At 37.6% G+C, this 20,721-nt stretch overlaps 1 protein-coding gene across 1 annotated transcript in view; it reads left to right on the top strand.

Moving 5' to 3' along the window:
* Nucleotides 1–16,526: 16,526 nt before the first annotated feature.
* The window catches only part of dcst2 (DC-STAMP domain containing 2), a 33,208-nt gene continuing 29,013 nt past the window's right edge, over nt 16,527–20,721 (top strand). The window contains exon 1 of the mRNA XM_052147300.1: nt 16,527–16,923. The gene's annotated coding sequence lies outside the window, so the exon portion shown is untranslated. The remainder of the gene's footprint in view (nt 16,924–20,721) is intronic.

The following is a 20,721-nucleotide window of genomic DNA, read 5'->3' on the forward strand; positions in this document are numbered from 1 at the left end:
GCATTTTTTCAACAAAAAAAAATATTGCATTGTTTAAAAAGATATTATAAATATTTTAAATAACACAAAACAACTAAATGGTGGTAGGTAATACATCTGATTTTATATACTGCTTTAGTAAAAAAAAAAAAAAAATTCAGGGCTCTGGGTCATGTGATAGGCCATGTAATAGCGCAGTTATGTGGTCGGACTCGTTACACCAAAATATGGACATAAAGAGATTTTTAAATCGTCGAGCTCCAAATGACACAAATAGTCAGTCATCGGGATCTAAGGATACAACACAAACAACAGTAACCGATGATGACGATCTGCAAACAGACACTGCTGTGAAATTGGAGGGAACACCGAGCAGCTCTGGATCAGCTGCAGCAGCAACCGCTAGCAGTCCTGACGTTCACTCCACGCCCACAGATGCGCTAGCTGCAGGTAACACCAACAAAGATGATCTTGGAGAAAAACACAGCTGTCCCAAATGTTTTAAATGTTTCATGAAGTAGGCTACAACAAAATGCGAAATATAACTTTGCCACAATGTGTTTCAAAAGTGGAGAGTATTGTGTGATTGTGTTAATTTTTCCCTCTCAAAATGTTTTAACCTGTTAACCTGCACCCCCACTCAGGGGCTCACAGCTGAAAATGACATACCTGAATTAAAATAAATATAGCTCCTGAGAACAGTGTACCACAGGCACAATTAAGGTCTCTTTGGAAAGAAGACACTTGGCACTCTACTACCAATAAATCAAAGTTGATAATGCTCAAACAAATAAAAAGTTATAAAAGTTGAAGTGCCTAATAAATAATGTGAACTTCAAAAAATTTTTTATTATTTCATGTACAAATATATAAAAATAAACCTGGAGGAATCCAATTAGGTAAAGGATTGAAAGCCACAAGTCTCATCAGTTTATATTTCAAATTTGAGGAAGATATAATGAAAAATGGGGTTCCTGCAAGCTTTTTTCCAAGACTATGTCAGTTCCCTTTCTCCCTTCCCTGCCTGAGGCACATCCCCAGAAATGACATCCCCAAACTAAAATAATTGTAGTTACTGAACAATTTGCTCTACATGCACAATTTAGACATATTTAAAAAGAAGACACTTTGGAGTTTATTACCCAAATGTAAAAGTTGAAAAAACTTACACAGACAAACATTTATAGAATTTAAAGTGTCTTGAAGATAATTTGTACTGCAAGTAACATTGCATTATTTTATGAAAAAATAAATGAAAACAAACCTGGAGGAATCCAGTTAGGTAATTGATTGAAAGCCACAAGTCTCATCAGTTTATATTTCACATTTGAGGAAGATATTATGAAAAATGAGATTTCTGCAATATTTTTTCCAAGACTATGTCCAGGTACCAAGAAGCCTCCTTGGATACCTCAAAAAGCAACCTAATGACCAAATGTTATGAAGGGTACTGCAAGCTATTTTAGTCATCATATACACTGTTCCATGCTTTTTCAATTGTTTCATGAAGTACAACAAAATGCGAAATATAGGCCTAACTTGTTTTTTAATCCCTCTCATTACCACAATGTGTTTTGAAAAAAGGAAAGAAAAACTTTAAAAATCTTTTCGTTTTGGTTGAAGATAATATTTTAACAATGCAAAAGTGGTCCACATTTCATTGATCCTAATTGTGTCAGAAGTTCTGAACGAAGATGCGATGCGAAGTCAAGTGGCTGTTTATGCGAAGTTCTACCGGTTTACAAATATGACTGTATTGTAGGCCTACTGTTTTTTTCTTGGGTTAAAAATAAATATGTGTTTATTTAGCATGTTTGTTTTATCCATATGTGCTAGTGCTGAGTTCCCCAATAGACCTTTTTCACAGACGGCGATGACGCGTTTCCGCCTTATGTAGCAGCGTAAATCTCACGAATATATGTTCTTTGCATTAAAAATAATAATAAAAAAATATATAAATAACGGTAAAAAAAAAATAGAAAAAAAATCTCACGAATATTTTTATTTTATTAATTTTTTAAATATTGAGAGTAAATTTATAACATTATGCTTTGTGTTATATTACCATGGAATTCGTTAAAAAAAATTAATTACCACAGCTGTGAGGGGGTTTCTATTAAAGCTGTTGAGGGAGTGACAGTAAATTTGGCATCATCTCAAATTTTAACGTCTTATTCCACCACTCTCTATTTTTCTCCTTTTCTGGAAAGTCATTCAAACGTAATAGTTGATTTTTTCTTTTGGTCTTGGGGCAAATGGGTAAGTGAAAATAATATTTGCTGTGATCTCCCATTCACCGCTGTCGAAGTTTACCCTGCAATCGTTTACTTCCGCGTTCCAAAACCTGGAGTGTGAAAAAGGTCTATTGATAGGACATGCAGGTCCCAGCTGCTACAATGATTTTTTTTTTTTGCCCCCGGCTCGAATGTTAAACTCCGCCTATGGGCCATACGTATAATAACATATTTCAGGTGGGCATATGTAAAATCCTAAGAAAGATATGTGGTCATACAGCGTATGCCCTGGACTACACTACATGGGTTAATGTAATGTTGATGCCTTTTTTTAAGATTATTGCTGTGACGGGTCTCGGTTTAATGGTCGGACTCGGGTCACTCACTTTTAGGGAAATATACAAACTACAGCCTGTTTTGTGTGGTTATAGAAACCTGACTGAACATTTCTGAGAAGAAATGTCATATCCCTCTTTTGGTCAGAGACAAGGAACAGCTGGTTAGCTCACAGTTTACCTCATACTGGTTAAGAGACTGTGAGTTTGTCAGTGAGAATTTATATTCTGTCAATTATAAATAGCCTATAAGGAAGACGTACACTGGCATAAGATGAACAAACTATCAAGTAGCCTACTCTGAATATGCTGTCCATTACAACTCCCACTCCTAACAGTATCAGTTACATAATAGTCCTATGCAATGAAACTCCAGAATGTTAAATGAGATATGGTAAATGTGATATGCTTGATACTTTAGTTTTTTTCAGACAGCTTTTTCAAGATGCACAACGGAAGCTGTGTTACCACAAGATGAGTTCAAAAATAAGGGATAAGTAACTCTATAATTTTTTGTGATTACAATTTTTTATTGATTCATATATTAAACAAAGAAAAGCAAAAACATAAAAATATAATCAATATTTAACCCCCAGTATTACCCCTCCCAATCCCCAACCCCACCCTGACCCTCAACAACATCCCAGTGGTCACACATGATTACACACACACACACACGCGCGCGCGCGCAATACTGTACGTCACACATAAAACTCTGAACCTTCAAACAAAATTCCACCAAAAGACATGGGTTGTGTCTCCATCTTCAGCAGGTGGGTGTGTCTTTAAGACCAAGCCTATACAATCTAGAGGACAATTCTTGATTTTTTTAAAAAATCCTAGCCCATACTCCCTCCTCCAATACCAAGTTTAAATCTTTCTCCCATAATCTTTTGATAGAAGTTAAAACTCCATCCCCCAATCTCTGAATTAGCAGAGAGTAATACACTGATGCATCATTACCTTATCCAAAAGCAGCAATCACCACTCCCAGAGAGTCTGCCTCTTTAGGGGGGTGTATGCTCCTCCCCAAAATAGTACAGAGCAGGTGGTGCAGCTATAAATACCTAAAAAACTGAGATCTGTGAATCCCAAAATGTTGATCCAAATTTTCAAAGGATCTCAACACTCCACTCATATAGGTCACTGAGTGTAGTAACCCCCTCACAATCCACTCTGACCAGCAGAAAGGGGACTTATTAATACATCATTTTGGGATCAGCCATATGCTTGAGACAACATTTAAATAAATGTCAGAATTAAACACTCTGGACACTTTTGTCCATACTGAATGCAAATGCTATGAGGTTTAGGCTAAATTAACTTCTCTGGTTAGTTTGATTGAAAGGCTTTGCAATCCTGTTCAATAGAAAACCAGGGAGGGGCTCTCTCAGGTGGAAGTGACCAATGAGCCAAATGTCTGGGACAGCAGGGGCAGGCTAAATACATACAAATTGTGCCACTGTGATTTAATGTGCTGAGTAACGTCATTTTCCCCACCGTGTCCGATATTAAAATCAGTGCGACACACTTTGAAAAAGGCATAGGCATTGTCGATATAGCTTCGAGATATTAAATTAAATTCTTCCGTCCAGCTGTTGTTAAATTTACATATATATATGTAACATATTTATATATATATATATATATATATATATATATATATATATATAAATTATTATTATTATTTTTATTTTTTTGCCAGAGCACCACCTGAGTCTTCTCCTCCCGTCTACAAGTGATGCTTGATTCAACTTCCCGCGTCTACTATCTGCGCAGATATCAACAGCGAATCTGGGTTGTAGGTTGCAAGGTTGAGGTCACAAATGGGTTGAAATTTGTATGACGTGTCGATTGTGTGAGTTGGATGCCTTTCATACAAGATCTGGTAACTGGACAACCTTGGAATAATATATTGGTGTGATTATTCATATAACGAGGTTTGAGCCATAAATATTACGGGAGTTTCCCGAAATAACAAAACGGGAGGGGTGATAGATCGGTGTGAAATACGGGAGACTCCCGGGAAAAACGGAAGTGTTGACAGGTATGCTATAAAATATCTTTATCCATCCAATAAAAGTATCCCCGTACCCTTATATTGCCAAAATCTGAAAAAGATAATCCCATTCTACCATATCAAACGCCTTTTGATCTTATCGGAAGAGCTGTGGCCCCGAATAAACTCCACCTGATCTATGTGTATAAGAGATGTAAAAAAAAAACTCTTACACTCACTTGGATCTTTGTCCTTTTAAAGAATCAGACTGATCCGGGCAGGGACGAAAATGTCATCAAAATGTTGGGGGGGACAATAAACATAACAATTCTCAAGAGCAAAATGTTTAAAAAGTTTTTTTGTTGTTGCCCCGTTTGCATTTGTATTATTTTAGTTCTTAAACAATTATTTAAATGTTGTATAATACATCTACGATGCTAACATACACCCATTTCTAATGGATGAAACCTTGGCCTGGAAGAGAGATCATCAGGTGGTCCCCAACCTTCTCTGGGTGTTTTGACCCTTAACCACAACACCCTCCATTTGGCGGGTCAGCAGTGACTGGCCAGGTCACTGCCCCTCTCTTCCAGGCTTCCAGCTTGTGTCCTCTCTCTTATGCCAGAGCCAACAGGAGGCTCTCTCTGACGCTTCTCCCAGCCTACGAACTGCTGCTTTCCTCAAGTGGCCTCTCAGTCCATCCTTTGTCAATAAGTTCCACACAGATTGGGCTGGGAACCCTCGACAACCGATCTCCACCGTCATCAGCCATGTTGTCCACCCCTTGTCCCGGCAGTCTTGGACAAGTTGCTGGTATTTGGCTTTTTTCCTCTCTGCAGCTTCCTTGCAGCCCTCCTCCCACGGCACAGTGAACTCCACCAGGATGATTTTCTTTCCCTCTGGAGACCACATGATGACGTCGGGCCTTAGAGTTGTGGCCAGTACCGCCTCGGGGAAGTGGAGTTTCCTCCCGAGGTCAACCTCCATTTCCCATCCCTGGGCTGTCTGCAGAAGATTCTGCCTGGCTTGGCTGTGGACAACAGGTCTTTGGCCCTCTTTCACAAAGGCGATGGTACTCAACAGTGGTCTTGCTTTGACTGGTTGTTTCTTCCTCCTTTCATGCCCCAGGATGTCTGCAAGCTCCGCCAACACCCTGTCATGGCGCTACCTGTATCTCCCCTGTGTCAATGCGATCTTACACCCTGACAGAATGTGTGCCATCGTTCCTTTCCCCCCACACAGCTCGCACAGCAGTTCAAATTGACTGGGGTTAGCAAGGTGTCATACACTGCTCGGAGCAGAAAGGATATACGGAAGGGCTCCAGCGCCACAGTTCACTCCATGTGATTGTTCTCTTCGGGAGGTTCCACCTCGTCCAGGCACCTTGAGTTGCGAGCTCGATGGATTTTGCTCTTCTCCCTTCTTCCTCCAGGTTTCGGACTTCATCCTGGATCCTAGTTCTCTTCTCCCTAGGGCTGGACTTTGACCACTGCTGGAACCGTGCTGTTCCAAGACCCTGTTTTCCAGTGCAAGGGTTTCCGATGATGTCTTTGGTCCTGAGAGAACATTCTGCCTGGTTAATTGCTGTGCTGGCAGCCCACTTACGGCCAGATCTTGTTCTTACTCCAGCTTCCCTGGTGAGTTTGTCTTGGGAGTCCCTATATATCGGGACAGCCTACATTTGGCTACTTTAAACTGCTCCACCACTGATGACAGGGGAAGCTGGAGCTGTCCAACCTTATGTAGATCCCCAAGGATGTAAAGCTCGGGGGTATTCTCAACCATCTTCTAAGGTGCTTGTTGAACTTCCTCTCCATTACTTCAACAGTTGATAGGAGCACCTCATATATGGTGAGAAGCCACATGAGTCTCGGGAGCAGGCCATGTTGGTAGATCTAGCACTTGCATTTCCCAGGCATGCCAGACTTGTCAATCTTCTTCAACCATTCTTCAACTTGTTTTCCGGTGCTAGAGATGCTGTTCTTGTCTGACAGGGAATCATCATACCACTTTCCAAGGCATCTAATTGGGTTCCCCTGGATGTTAGGGATCTCTTCCCTTTGAACAAGTAGAAGATATGGTTTCCCTTTTTGGATCACCAGGCTTGTGTCATGGTTGGCAGAAGCTTTCCATTCTTTAATTATTCCGTATAAACTTTTAACAAAAGTGGAGCCAGTTCTGTGGGATAAGATCTAAAAAAAATCAGCGGCAAAGCCATCTGGCCCAGGAGCCTTGCCTGTAGGCAGGGCCTTCATTTCCTCACCAACTCCTCCAAGTTTATCTCAGAATCAGATAATTGTTTTGCTCAGTCGTCAGTTTAAGGAGTTCTAATGGTTCCACAAAGTTTCTAATATCTTCATCAGTAGACGAAGATGTGGAACTATAGAGATCAATATAGAATTCTTTAAAATCATTATTAATTTCAATGGCCGAGGTAAATATTTCATCACCAGCAGATTTCACTGATGGAATGGTAGAAAAAGACTGTCTTGCCCTGAATAGTAAAAACTATTTTTTTTTTACGACATTCAGCTCTGCCTCTGCACTTTTAATATTATCTTCCAACTCCATGAGTTTATGCTTTGGATTGTTTGGTTAATGAGGCATACTGTATGATACGACCCCTAAGAAATGCCTTAAGTTTGGTCTCCATATAAACATTGATTTCAGCCTTTAACATTTGTTGGAATTCAGGATTTTGCAAAAGGTATACATTAAAGCAGCAACTATATGATTTATTTTTCTATCATGTGGCAACACCTCTAAAAACACCAGGGAGTGATCTGAGACTAAGACGTTTCCAAATGAGCAATCAACAACAGATGAAATTAGGGACTTAGATTAAAAAATATATAGATTCTATAATAAATCTTATGGACTGATGAAAAAAATGTATAGTCCCTACCAGATGGTCCAAAGTCTCCAAATATCTGTAAGACCAAGATTTTTACACATCCTGTGAAGTGACAATGTTGCTCTAGGGGGCTTACACACTTTTGCTTCACTATGATCAAGGACTGAGTCCATCAATAGATTAAAGTCTCCTCCCAATATTATATCACGAGGGGTGCAAGTGGCTTGCAACATCCCTTCAAGATCTATAAAAAAGCCCTGATCATCAGCGTTAGGTGCATAAATATTAGTCAAAGTCAAACTTTTCCCCTGAACTTCTGCTAAAACAATGACTCTTCCTAATTTATCTTTAATCTGTTTGAGACATCTGAGTTGTAGATGCTTACTAATCAGTGTAATGACTCCCCTGCTCTTACTTGATCCAGCACTAAAGAAAACATGCCCACCCCATATCTTCTCAAATTTCTTCTGAGCTTCCATCTCTCTAAACTCAAACAGTCCATGTAAGCGTATGAGAGCCCCTGCGACAACTTTGCCATCGAATTTCTTAAGTACGGTGTTTCTATAAAACTTTTGTGAGACATAATTACCTAACAGATGATAATCTATAAAAAAAAACTCCAGCCAATTCAGTTCCCTCAGACAGTCAAATGAATGTTCGACATCTACATGAGTGCAACAAAGACCCAACCACTCCAATGTCCTGCATAAAACAAACTCCAACCAATAGGAGGCATAAGTGCAAAGAATGTGTAGATTCATCCACATAACTGTCCCGAAGGTGTGTTCCTCCACAAAACAAACTCCAGCCACTAGGTGGAACCAGCACAAAAAAAGACATTCAGTTTCTTTGGACAGTCAAACAAATGTTCAGTGAGCCAGCCCATTTGACTTCTAGATGAATGCAACAAAGACCCAACCACTCCAATGTCCTACAAGAAATACTCCACAAAGAGATCTATCTTTGAAAGGCAGAACTCTGCTTACTAAAGCAGAAGGGATTTTCCCGCTTATCCTATGCTGCTCAGTCTTTATTTGTGGATAAATCTACTTGCAAGTTGATTAATGTAATGTTGCTCAAATTTCTTTGGAAAAATAAAACTCATTATATTAGAAAATCAGTTATTTTGAATTCTTATAATAAAGGTGGCTTAAATTTCATTGATTTTGATTCTCTTAACAATACCTTAAATATTAATTGGCTTAAACGTTTCCTTCACAATCAATCTTCTATTTGGAGTATAATCCCAAGATATATTTTTTCTCAATTAGGAGGTATACATTTTCTTTTAATGTGCAATTATTCAATTAGTAAACTTCCTGTCAAACTTTCCAATTATCATCAGCAGATGCTTATGGCTTGGAAACTTATTTACAAGCATAATTTCTCGCCACACAATTTTTTAATTTGGAACAACTGTAATATTCTTCATAAGAGGAAATCTTTATTTCTTGAAAACTGGTTCAATAATGGAGTGATGTTAGTCAACCAGCTATTTGATAGTGAAGGTCATTTATTTAATTATTCTGATTTTGTTTCAGGATACCAATTCCCAGTATCTAGTAAAGAATTTAATATAGTTTTCAAGGCCATCTCTTTGGAAATCTGTATGCTGTTTAGAAACAATAATAGTGCAACAGTGACTTCTGTTTCTCCCCCTAGCCCTGAATCTACTGTGGTTGGTTCTATTTGTTTTTCAATACATAAATCCAATTATAAAATTAGGTCATTCTTTTTGGACCCTATTACTTCAATTCCTTCCTCCATTTCTTATTGGAATAACCTTTTTGATGATATTAAATGGTCATATGTTTGGTCACTTCCTCAGAAATTCTTTCTAACTAATAAAGTTAAAGAAATATCCTATAAAATTATTCATAGATTTTATCCAGTTAAATTCTTTTTAAAGAAATTTAGAAATGATATTGACACTTCCTGCTCTTTTAGTGAAGCCTCCTCTGAAACTGTTGATAATTTGTTTTGGGAATGTCTTTTTACTCGGTCTTTCTGGAACAATATTGATGCTCTGATTGTCCAAAAGGTTTTATGTAACTTTTCTTTATCATATAGACACATTCTTTTTGGATTTTATGTTAAAGACAAGAATCTAATTAATGCATGTTTTTGTATAAACCTTCTTTTATATATTGTAAAGTTTCATATCCATAAATGTAAATATATGAAAAGTAAACCCCACTTTAGATTTTTCAAAGAAGAATTGAAGATGTATTTAAATACAATTTCAACTTCTGTTAACAAGAAAGCAATGAAAACATCCAGAATTTGTGCCATGTTTAATATTCTGTCTTAATGTTGTTTTCTTTTGTGTCCTCTTCTTTTTTTTCTTCTCTTACACTCTTTTCTTTTTAGACTATTGTTGAATAGATTTAAATTTCTTTCACATTTCCTCTCTTAATGTATTCTGAACTATAATTTATCTTTTGTTTTGAACGATTGTTTATATTTCTTGTATGTGTCGACTTGTTCTGTTTGTTAATATTGCAATAAAAAATAAATAAATAAATAAATAAATAAATAAAAATACTCCACAAAACAAACTCCAACCAATAGGAGGCATAAAAGAATGTGCAGATTCATCCAGAACGTCAGATCACATAACTGTCTTTTAATACCTCCATTCTTTGACATATTGACTTCCTAGAACAGTTAAGAATCATTGTGTATCTAATCTCACCGGTTTAAAAGCCCCCTTCATCAGAGGTCCCAGCTTCTGTGATCCTGTCCACGAGACATCCTCGTTCCCAGCTACCTTCTTTAAACTAATGGGTATTTTACAGCTGGAGAAATCAAAGGTGCACTCAGTAATTTTCTCTAACTAAAAGTTGTATACATGATTAAATAGTACTTTTTACAAATATTTTTTAAAAGCACTCGCATGAGATGATGTCTCTGGTCATCTCAGTGGCCTAATAAAAACTGATTCTAAAGGGAGCAGATCATGTGGGCTGATCATGTTGAAATCACATGACCAGCTGAATACTACTTGCTTAATCTGGGTACTTTAGCTAATGGAATAAATTAATTATGGCTCACTACAAATAGGGAATTTCTAAAATGGCATTGGCAACATCTGTGTGATGCTGCATCCACTACGCTAGGTGTCAGTATAAGACAACTGCCACGCCAGTGAACATAACCAGAAATGATTGAGTGCACCTTTTAGAAAATTCTGAAATTCAGTAGAGTTTAATTTATTTAGAGTGTTCTAAAGAATTTCAAAATTGATTTAGAGCATTCTACATAATTATTGATGGCATGGTGTCTGGCTGATTAATTAGGCACCACAGAGATTCTCTAAGAAAGATCAGTTCATCAATAGGCAGGCAATTGATCATGCGTTTAGCATCTCAGAGGAAAAAATCAAGATTCCTTCCTTCAAGGCATCATCTGGTCATATCCTGGCTATTTCCATGGATTGAACTGGACTTCTGAATCACATACAAAAATAAAATATGTGTGTCCACTTTATGTCCGCCCTTAAAAATGTGTCTTTTTTTGTGGTGTGTTTGGTTCTCCCTGTCTTTTGTATTGCACTGTGGTGTTTGAATATCCCCATCTTTTTTCATGCATTGTGGTGTGTTTGGATATCCCCATCTTTTATCTTGCATTGTTAATTGTGCTGTGTTTGGTGAGTCTTTGTCTGGTTTCTTTTGTGGTTCCTCTTGCTCTGGATTATTTTCGATAAAGAAGTCTTGACTCTCATATATCTTAGAAATCTACATAATAATCAGTTCTTCCTTACTTCGTAAGCAGTCATGTGATTTCATTTTGTTCCCCTAAGACTGAATCTAACAGAAATGTCACTGTGGTTAACCTCAATCTCAACATCTTGATGAGAACATGAAACTCTAGAAAAACACTAATTCGGTGTGAACATTTATTCATATACATTATATGATGCCTGAATCAGTCCTGAGTAAAAACAAATTCTAAGCTGAGAGTAAAAGGTAAAGAGTCAAATTAATTTTTCAAGTGAAATCAGTTCCTGCTCTCCAAGCAAAGAATATTTGTCAAATTCAGACAGTAAGTATAATCCACTGAATCTGTAGAACTATTCAGATCTGTCTTTGGTTCTTGGCTTGTGTTGCCATTGCAACGTAATACCACACAAAACATTATTTTTCTTGGCTTAATGTCATACCTAAGAAATGCTAGCTAACTTTTCCTATTGTAACCTGCAGATAACACATTTAAATAACACACTTGTGACCAGTCTCTGCCTCTAAAGGGAGTAGTGACATTTCCTCCCATTTCAATACAGCCATATTGCACTGACTTGTGGTTAACCACACTCTTGTGACTAAATCTGGTGCAATGATCATAACCTCTTCTTAAAGGTGAAGTGTATAATTTCTGTGCCACCTGCGTAATCAAATGGAATAGCAAAAAAAAAAAAAAAGAAACCACATTTAACCAAACAGATTTCCCAAACCCTCACCCCAACTTCCAATTTTGTTTTCAGTAGTTAACAAATTAATGTAATCCTGCAATGAGGATAGTGTAAATGTGTTTGGCTCGCAGTCACTGGCGAAGGGCTCGAGACTTTTCCTGAGCTTGAATGCCCCCCGCCCTCCCACACCCCACCCCACGGACTTCAGTTATTAATGAATAGATGGGAGGAGTTGGGAATCATCCCAGCATGGCAATTAAACTGGTCAGATTAAATTAACATGATCCTCCCAAATGGGGGGGGGGTGCACTCAGTAATTTTCTCTAACTAAAAGTTGTACACATGATTAAACATTACTTTTTACAAATATTTTTTAAAAGCACTCGCATGAGATGATGTCTCTGGTCATCTCAGTGGCCTAATAAAAACTGATTCTAAAGGGAGCAGATCATGTGGGCTGACATGTTGAAATCACATGACCAGCTGAATACTACTTGCTTAATCTGGGTACTTTAGCTAATGGAATAAATTAATTATGGCTCACTACAAATAGGGAATTTCTAAAATGGCATTGGCAACGTCTGTGTGATGCTGCATCCACTACGCTAGGTGTCAGTATAAGACAATTGCCACGCCAGTGAACATAACCAGAAATGATTCAGTGCACCTTTTAGAAAATTCGGAAATTCAGTAGAGTTTAATTTATTTAGAGTGTTCTAAAGAATTTCAAAATTGATTTAGAGCATTCTACATAATTATTGATGGCATGGTGTCTGGCTGATTAATTAGGCACCACAGAGATTCTCTAAGAAAGATCAGTTCATCAATAGGCAGGCAATTGATCATGCGTTTAGCATCTCAGAGGAAAAAATCAAGATTCCTTCCTTCAAGGCATCATCTGGTCATATCCTGGCTATTTCCATGGATTGAACTGGACTTCTGAATCACATACAAAAATAAAATGTGTGTGTGTATAAAAAGTTCTTGAGAATAATAATATCTTTTCACTATTATTGGAGTCTGTAATTCGTCTTGTGGCCCACTGAGCCACCAAAGTGAGTTAGAAGTTTAAGTTCTGATTCAGATGCAAAGCAAGAGAGGAATTCCCACAAGTGTCAAGTGCAAATAGAAATGTGCAAGTCTACGTCACGCAGTCTCCCACAGTAGAGCAACACCCGACCAGTGTTTCCTTACTGGCTATACTAGGTGTGGAGAATGTGGTTTCCCAGGGTGCTTGTGTCTCCGAAGAGGTGGATGGAGAGCAGTTCTGTACAGATAAAAAAAGATTATCATCAAACTGTACACAATTTTCATCCAAATCATATCATATCCAATATTTCATTCAAATCATTGCAAATAATAAATGTTTTAATAATTTTTTTAATACAGCCCCAGGAAAAAGCATCAGTTTCCCAACCTGGCATTAGCTGACGTAGGGCTGCGTGAGAAAGTGGATCAAGATGATGCAGCAGATCCTGCATGACCCAGCTGTGGGAGTGGAGGAGGAGGCTGGGATGAAGGATCCACAGGAAATGGTTTCTTGGGAACTGGAGGTTTAGGGGGAACAGGTTTCTAAAACAGGAGCAAGTGATTCAGAGTCAGTATGGAACTGGAGACAGTTTCACTTTTATCAAAAGATAAACTTGTTTATAGTTTATAAATTAAATAATACATAAATAAAAATTATAATAATAATGATTAAAAAACTAATAATAGATATGTACTTAAAATACATTTGTGGAATACAACTGCCTCTGGCTTTCACAAATACTGCCGTTCCAGTAGGCTACATGTGCAAAATATACTTCTTGTGATAACTGCATATAGTGTAATTTGCCCTATGTTTATTCTTGTATATAATGGTTTTCTAATTAATTATAAAATATGTGTTTCAAATTATGTACCTTGTTTATAATGTATACTTACAGTAGCCTGTGTCACGTTTTTCTTGGATCATCCACCCATCCATACATACATAGTGCTCCCAGTGATACTAGCATTGAAAAAGCAACATACCACGTTCTGACAGATCCATCCATCCATCCATCCATCAAAATAAATTAAATATAAATAATTAAGTAAATAAATACAGCAAACCGCAAAGCACTTTGTAGATGTACACTCTCAGAGGTAAAGAGCTGATTAGTGTTGTTATTATAGGGCTACCGTTTACATGCCTGATGTGATACCTGTCGGTGAGAGGACAGGGTCAGTGGGAGGGGCTTTCTGGGTGCAGCTGGCCACGCTACTGTGGGCTGGAGGAACAGTCGCAGATGCAGCAATGTGACAAAGAAAAGATGAGACTAACTTGCTGTCCAATTTTACTTAAATCTGATGCCCAAAATGTAACTACCACTAATCCACCATGATTATGCTCCCAATCACATCTGTCCAAGACCAAATCTCAGAATCTGAATCACAGGCCATGCACTGCACAGAACAACTGATTCCTCTGATTCATTCAGTCAAGTTTTTTTTTTATGAACATGAATAGAGACTGGGAAAGTTAAAGGAGTGTACAAAATTCCTGTCAAAATAATTTCTGTGTAAAGATTCTTGGTAATACATTAATACATTTTTGAGGTAATACACACATATTGCTATGCACTGCAACAACAAAAAAATGCCTGGTTGCCCAGTAAAAATATCTAAACATTCCTAAAAACTACATTTAAGTTTGAAGCAAAATAGAGATAAGATATAAAGACTTGTTTTCTGTTTCAGTCATGAATGACTCAAATTGAGTCATGTCACCACCTACTGGCATAAAGATGTAATTTATAGGAATGTCACAGAATAAATCAGTGAGCTAAATGAAAATATATGATGAATCAAAATTCCACAAGTATTTGGAAAGCTGTGAACACATCATGGCCAATCAGATTTGAGGACTGAATCTAATTGTTGTATACAGAAGTAGATGAAAATTTTACAGATCACATACAGTGACCTCTACTCTTGTTTTTCTCCAGTCTCAACTCAGTGTACCAGGTGACTACAATCGCTTCAGAGGATCTATTAGATTGTTTTCATACACAGACACTATGACTTACAAAACAATAATCTTAAAATAAATTCTAAATGAAATTGGACACAAGGACAACTCTACATGCAGAGACATGGACTAAGAACATGGAGTGAGTTTGAAAGGTAGATCCTTTGGGTCAAGACAGACATATAGATATTAAGAAAAGGAGCTGCTATGAACTATGAGCATCTACAAGGCAAGCATCGCAATTTGCAGAAAGTGCTCCCTCTACCTTGCATCTTGCTCTCTGAAGGGATGGGGTCAGGAGGAATGGGCTTGGTCGGACTGTGGCCTGCCAACTAAAGAACCAGAAAGAGCAACAAGTACAGCATTGGTGGTACACACATATTTTCTATTTTATGCATTTGGCAGACACTTCTATCCAAAGTAACTTACAAAGCCCTTACTACAGGGACAAATCCCGGAGCAACCTGGAGTTAAGTGCCTTGCTCAAGGACACAATGGTGGCTGTGGGGATCAAACAACAACCTTCTGCTTAGCAGTGCAGTGCTTTAGCCCACTATACCACCACCACTCCATTTTACTTACACATACTGCTGATAACTGAGCTCCATCTACCAAAATTAATATCTCTATTCCTCACAACCTTCTTGAGCGGCAGTGAGATTTACCTGAGCAGGTTTAGAGACAGGATCAGGTGGAAGAGGTTTAGTTGGAGCAGCAGGCCTGTGCTGGACCTGACAACAAGAAATGGTGTGTTGCAAAAGTAGGTACATGCAGGTTACAATAGGAAAAGTTAGCTAGCATTTCTTAGGTATGACAGTTAGCCAAGAAAAATAATGTTTTGTGTGGTATTACATTGCAATGGCAACACAAGCCAAGAAGCAAAGACAGATCTGAATAGTTCTATAGATTCAGTGGATTATACTATATTTACTGTCTGAATTATGTTGCTGCTTAAGTGTTAACACTTGTAGGAACACAACTTCATGCAGGAAAGTTTTTGACAGAGTAGCAACCTGTGTTCCATAAAGAGAACAAAATGTACTGAAAAGACCAGTTTAGACCAGAATGAATTCCCATGCTGGTCCTGGTTAGCTTATGCTAGTAGTGTATGTCAAGCTGATGAACCAAAACAACAATGCTGTCCGGTGAAAAACTTGGCATGGTCAGCATGGTTTTTCTGGCGATGCTGGTGGAATAAAGAAGTCTTGCTGCTAAAGTTAGTCAAGCTGCTTTGTTAGAACATCAGCACACCAGCATTCACAACACACTGTATGCTGGTCTTTTCAGCAATGCAATCATTTTGCCATTTACTTTAACTGCATTGAGTAAATATGACAAATACCAGTTGATTTATTAGTTGATATTTCAGTGGTCGATTACAGTCAGTTGGACCCTCTGGAACAACTTTGTGCTTACTAAGGTGAAGGACCTCTATAACCCATTAAATGATTTGCATCACCACTCAGTAACCTTACAATCAAATCTTTACCTTTCAATAGTGATTTAAAGGGGTCATGACATGAGAAACCAAATTTGCCTTGATCTTTTGGTATATAAGAGGTCTTTGTATCATTAAAACGTCCTGCAAGTTTAATATTTTAAGACGGCCTCCCCATTCTAAACGAATCATTTATTTAATCAAGCTCAAAATACAGCTGGTTCTGGATTCATGGTTAGAAGTGACGTGACGGTTAGAAGTGACGTAACAGCGTTTGCATATGACCGCCTCCAGCACAAGATAACTACGCTTTAAGCGCAAGACTACGCTCATTTCGTATCGCCGTGCGCCTCACAAGTGTTCAGTCGATGGACAGCGAGCTCTGACAGAGACTACTTGTGCACAGGAAAATTACGATGCCACACAGATGTGCTGTTCCTGGCTGTGGTCAAACAAAAACTCTGAATAAGCTGCCGAAAGATCCAGACGTCAGGGAAAAATGGATGCAGTTTATTTTTTGCGGACGACCCAGTCACGGCAGTGTTAACTTAAGCGTTTGTTCATTTTAAGGATGACTGTTTTGAGAACAAATCTCAATATGATGCTGGCTTTGCCAGAAAACTGTTGCTCAAAGATAAGTCCGTGCCGACTATTCTGGGAACAACGACGACGCAAACTGTAAGTAATCTATTTTAAACTTTAAACTACTTTTTAAAGCGCAATTTCATTCATTATGAATAATCACAGTGTTTTTACTTAGTTTACTTGCATATTGTTCTGGCTGGGGGCGTCAATAATTGATACATAGGCACTGACGTTAGCCAATCATAACAGTGGGCGTTAACACTGAAGTCTTAAATGGAAAACGCCCCCAAAACAGACTGTTTGAATCAGAGGATGAGAAACAGGGTGGGAAAAGGTCATAAATCACTAGATTTTAAAAGTTTTTCTTAAAAAAAAATATATTAATACTATAATTGCACCTAAGGGAACATAATAATACAATAAAAAAAACCATGTCATGACCCCTTTAAAGTAAAATCTGTCTATAGTTATTGACAAATAATTAATAATCTACCACAAAGAACCACAGCATCCATTCATCCATTTCATTGTAGATTATCACCAGCTTTTAGCAGCAGCTTTCTCTGCTCCTTCTCTAAGGATGGTGAACCTCATAATGTACTAATTTATTCCCTTGTGAGAAGATTTGCAGAAATTCTTCACCACACTATCATGCTCCAGTTATAGGAAGTGGCATGTAGAAGGCTGGGGTTTGGAGACTTGTTTGTTAGGAAATGGGGTCATTTTTTTGTGTTTTGGGGGGACTCTCATGGAGGGGATGGTAGAGAGAAGTTTAGGATATTTGTATTTATTTTTTTCTCTTTTTTGTGTGTGTGTGTGTGTGTATTATTATATGTGACCACAGGGGTGTTCGTTGGGGGTCAAGGTGGAGTTGGTGATTGGGGAGGGATATTAGTGGGGGTTAAATGTTGATTCGATGTGTATGTGTTGTGTTTTACTCTGTTGTGTATTTTTGAGTAAATAAAAAATGTTAATTGGAAAAAATGTACTCTGATTGAATGATATCTGTTTTTGCCAGCCCTAAATTCTGGACTGATCTGGGCTGCATATCCCAAAAGCATTGTAAGCTTAAGTTGATCATAGAGACCATTGGTGCCAATGGCATCTACAATCTACTTAGGCTTACAATGCTTTCAGAAAATGCAGCCCTGAGCTACTATCTATTCTAACCATTTCTGACTGTTCCTGTTTAACTGGTTGCATATAGGACTGGCAAAGCCAAATTCAAGGGTTCGAATCCAGAATATCTAAGCATAAACATAGTTCTAGCAGGAAGATCTTAGGATTCATTCATCAGGCATCACATCAAATCACAATACAGCCTCCGTCTTCAACGCTCTACTATGACTTGAAACTGTTGAGAGAGCAAAAAAAAGATTCATCTCTTAATTAAATGGTGAAAAAGCTGTGTTTTGCCATTACAATCTAAACACCAGATAATTGCTATTAGATTGACTAATTGAGCCAAAACTCACCCTGCAGAGAAAGTTCTTCTTTTTTTCATATTCAGAACATTAAGATTCTCACACAAATTTCCATCTGTCTGTTACAGTGATATAACAATTCACTACAAATTGTGGGTTGTATTATAAATCTATAAATTAGAAAGAAATAACTTTTTTTTGTAAATGTCTCACAGTGGAATTGTGCTGTCTTGTATGTTGATGTGATTTTTATATTTTAGTTGTATACGTTCATCTCAGAGTAACTATAATCCTCAGATATAATAATTGATGGTTCATACACATTTGTACACAGATTTCCTGACCACTGGCACAGTAACTTTCACTAGATAGGCTAGTTCTGATGTGAAGCTGTGCTTAAGTGCACTGGCCTGTGGGTCGCCTAAACTGCAACAGAAGCACCAAACATAGACAATCTGGATCCAAAATATCTAGACCTATCAAACACAAATAGCTCTAGAGATCTAGCAAGCCATTAATTGCTTTGGAATTGGGATTGGAAACCATAAAGAGAATAAGCAAGCGTTTAGGAAATGTATTGCTTTCATATATTCAGCAACGTGTAGCCACCCAGATTGCACTGGTTTACAAATATCAAGCCTGATTAGGTGGCTAAAACTGTACAGTCTGCTAAGCAGACTCTTAAGAGAGCAGGTAACCTGTTTATCAAGACTAACTAAAATCCAGTAACCAAGCTCTCTACATGGTTTATCTTTGTGAGCCAGCTGAATGTGAGGGTTTGGAGCATTTCCTTCTTCGTGTGATGATATCACAGAGTGTGTGGCCACATATTTTTGGATCCTGTGGACCATTAAACAATACTAAATATTTGAATATAACGGAAGAAGCTAGGAATTTAGGACATAGAAGTTAGGGAACCCAATAATACCAATGTGAGAAGAGTTGAAATGTTATCCGCGCATCCTCTTGCAGTGTGTAGCTGCTGTTATCCCTGGTCAGGGTGAGAGTGAGGGAACCCTGAACATCACGAGTGGTGAGCCCTCATACAGAAGGACAGTGAGGAGGGTTCGCCAAAAACACCTGAACAGCTGATGGTGCGACTTCATAGCCCAGTGACAGTTTTCTTTTATTTAAAGTGGAGTAGTTTATCAGTGCATTTCTTAAAAACTGTGTAATAACGTTTGGAGGCCCTCATGCGAGTCCGCGTTCAGAGGCGCTGATCAGGAAACGTCACGTGGACGAGAGTGCACGCGCACCTGGCTCCTGTGGAACCTGTGGAACGCCGAATTTCGTAGGTCACTACAACGCCACTGTTGTAGGTTCTGTCAGGGGGAACCGACATCCTGCTGAAAACCTCACTTCTGTTCAATAAATAATAATGGATTCCCTATTTCGCCCGTTTCGTTAGGAGACTTTTTTTATTCTTTCATTTTTATTATTTATTTATTTATTTATGCATTCATTTATTTTTTATATCTATTTATTCCCACCTGTATTTAATTCCATATTAAAATATTCCCACTTGTATTTATTTTTATATTTATTCTTACATTTCTGTCTCTTGTATGATAATTATGTGGGCTGGTCCTGCTTACCATTGGTTTACGTAGATTGAAGCGTGTGCTCAATTACTCTTGACATGTTTTGATGTAATGTTAGGTCATAGCCATATCGTGTAAACTATAGCTATTTGTGGGGCTAAAAACATAAAAGCTTAAGTCAATCCAAGATGTATTGGTCATACTACAATCAAAAAATAAATGGAGAGCTGTTTCTTCAACAAAACCACAAAATGAGCAAGTTTCATAAATTATATGATTTAACCTTATGCCTTTCTTTTTTATCTGTGTATTTAACTTCATATTTTGATGTCCGCAAATCCATAATATTGTTTTCTGTTGTTATGATTGATCATTGTAAAAGATACAACCATGCTTAATTTCCCTGATCGTTTATGTATGTATGTATATATAAGTTCTGCAATAAAAAAAAAATCTATAGCTGACGCTTCACATATATCTAGAGAGTTGCGCAACTTAGTGAATGAAGTTTAGGAGAGCTGTATGCCAGTGTGAATGTCGAAGCACATCCTGGATTGTTAGACTATCTGCAAAACCTTTCCCTGCAAATTCTAAATCTGTGCGAGTCAGAGGGTCGATAAGTACTATTGAGCTCTCAACCAATGATGCACTGGAGCTCCGCAAGGACCGCCTCCCTCATTTCCATGTTGCACACAGAAAAGTAAAAATAAATACATGTATAAATAAATAAATATATATGGGAATATATAAATATGGAAATAAATATATGTGGGAATAAATACATATAAAAAATTCATGAACACATAAATAAAAAAAATAAAAAACAATGCAAAATAAATTGAATAAATAAAAATAAAGTTAAACATAAATATAGAAAATAATAAAGGAATAAAGTCAAACAATAATAAATTCTGGAATAAATGTAA

This window comes from Xyrauchen texanus, chromosome 17 (genome assembly GCF_025860055.1).
Source record: "Xyrauchen texanus isolate HMW12.3.18 chromosome 17, RBS_HiC_50CHRs, whole genome shotgun sequence".
Classification (NCBI taxonomy): domain Eukaryota; kingdom Metazoa; phylum Chordata; class Actinopteri; order Cypriniformes; family Catostomidae; genus Xyrauchen; species Xyrauchen texanus.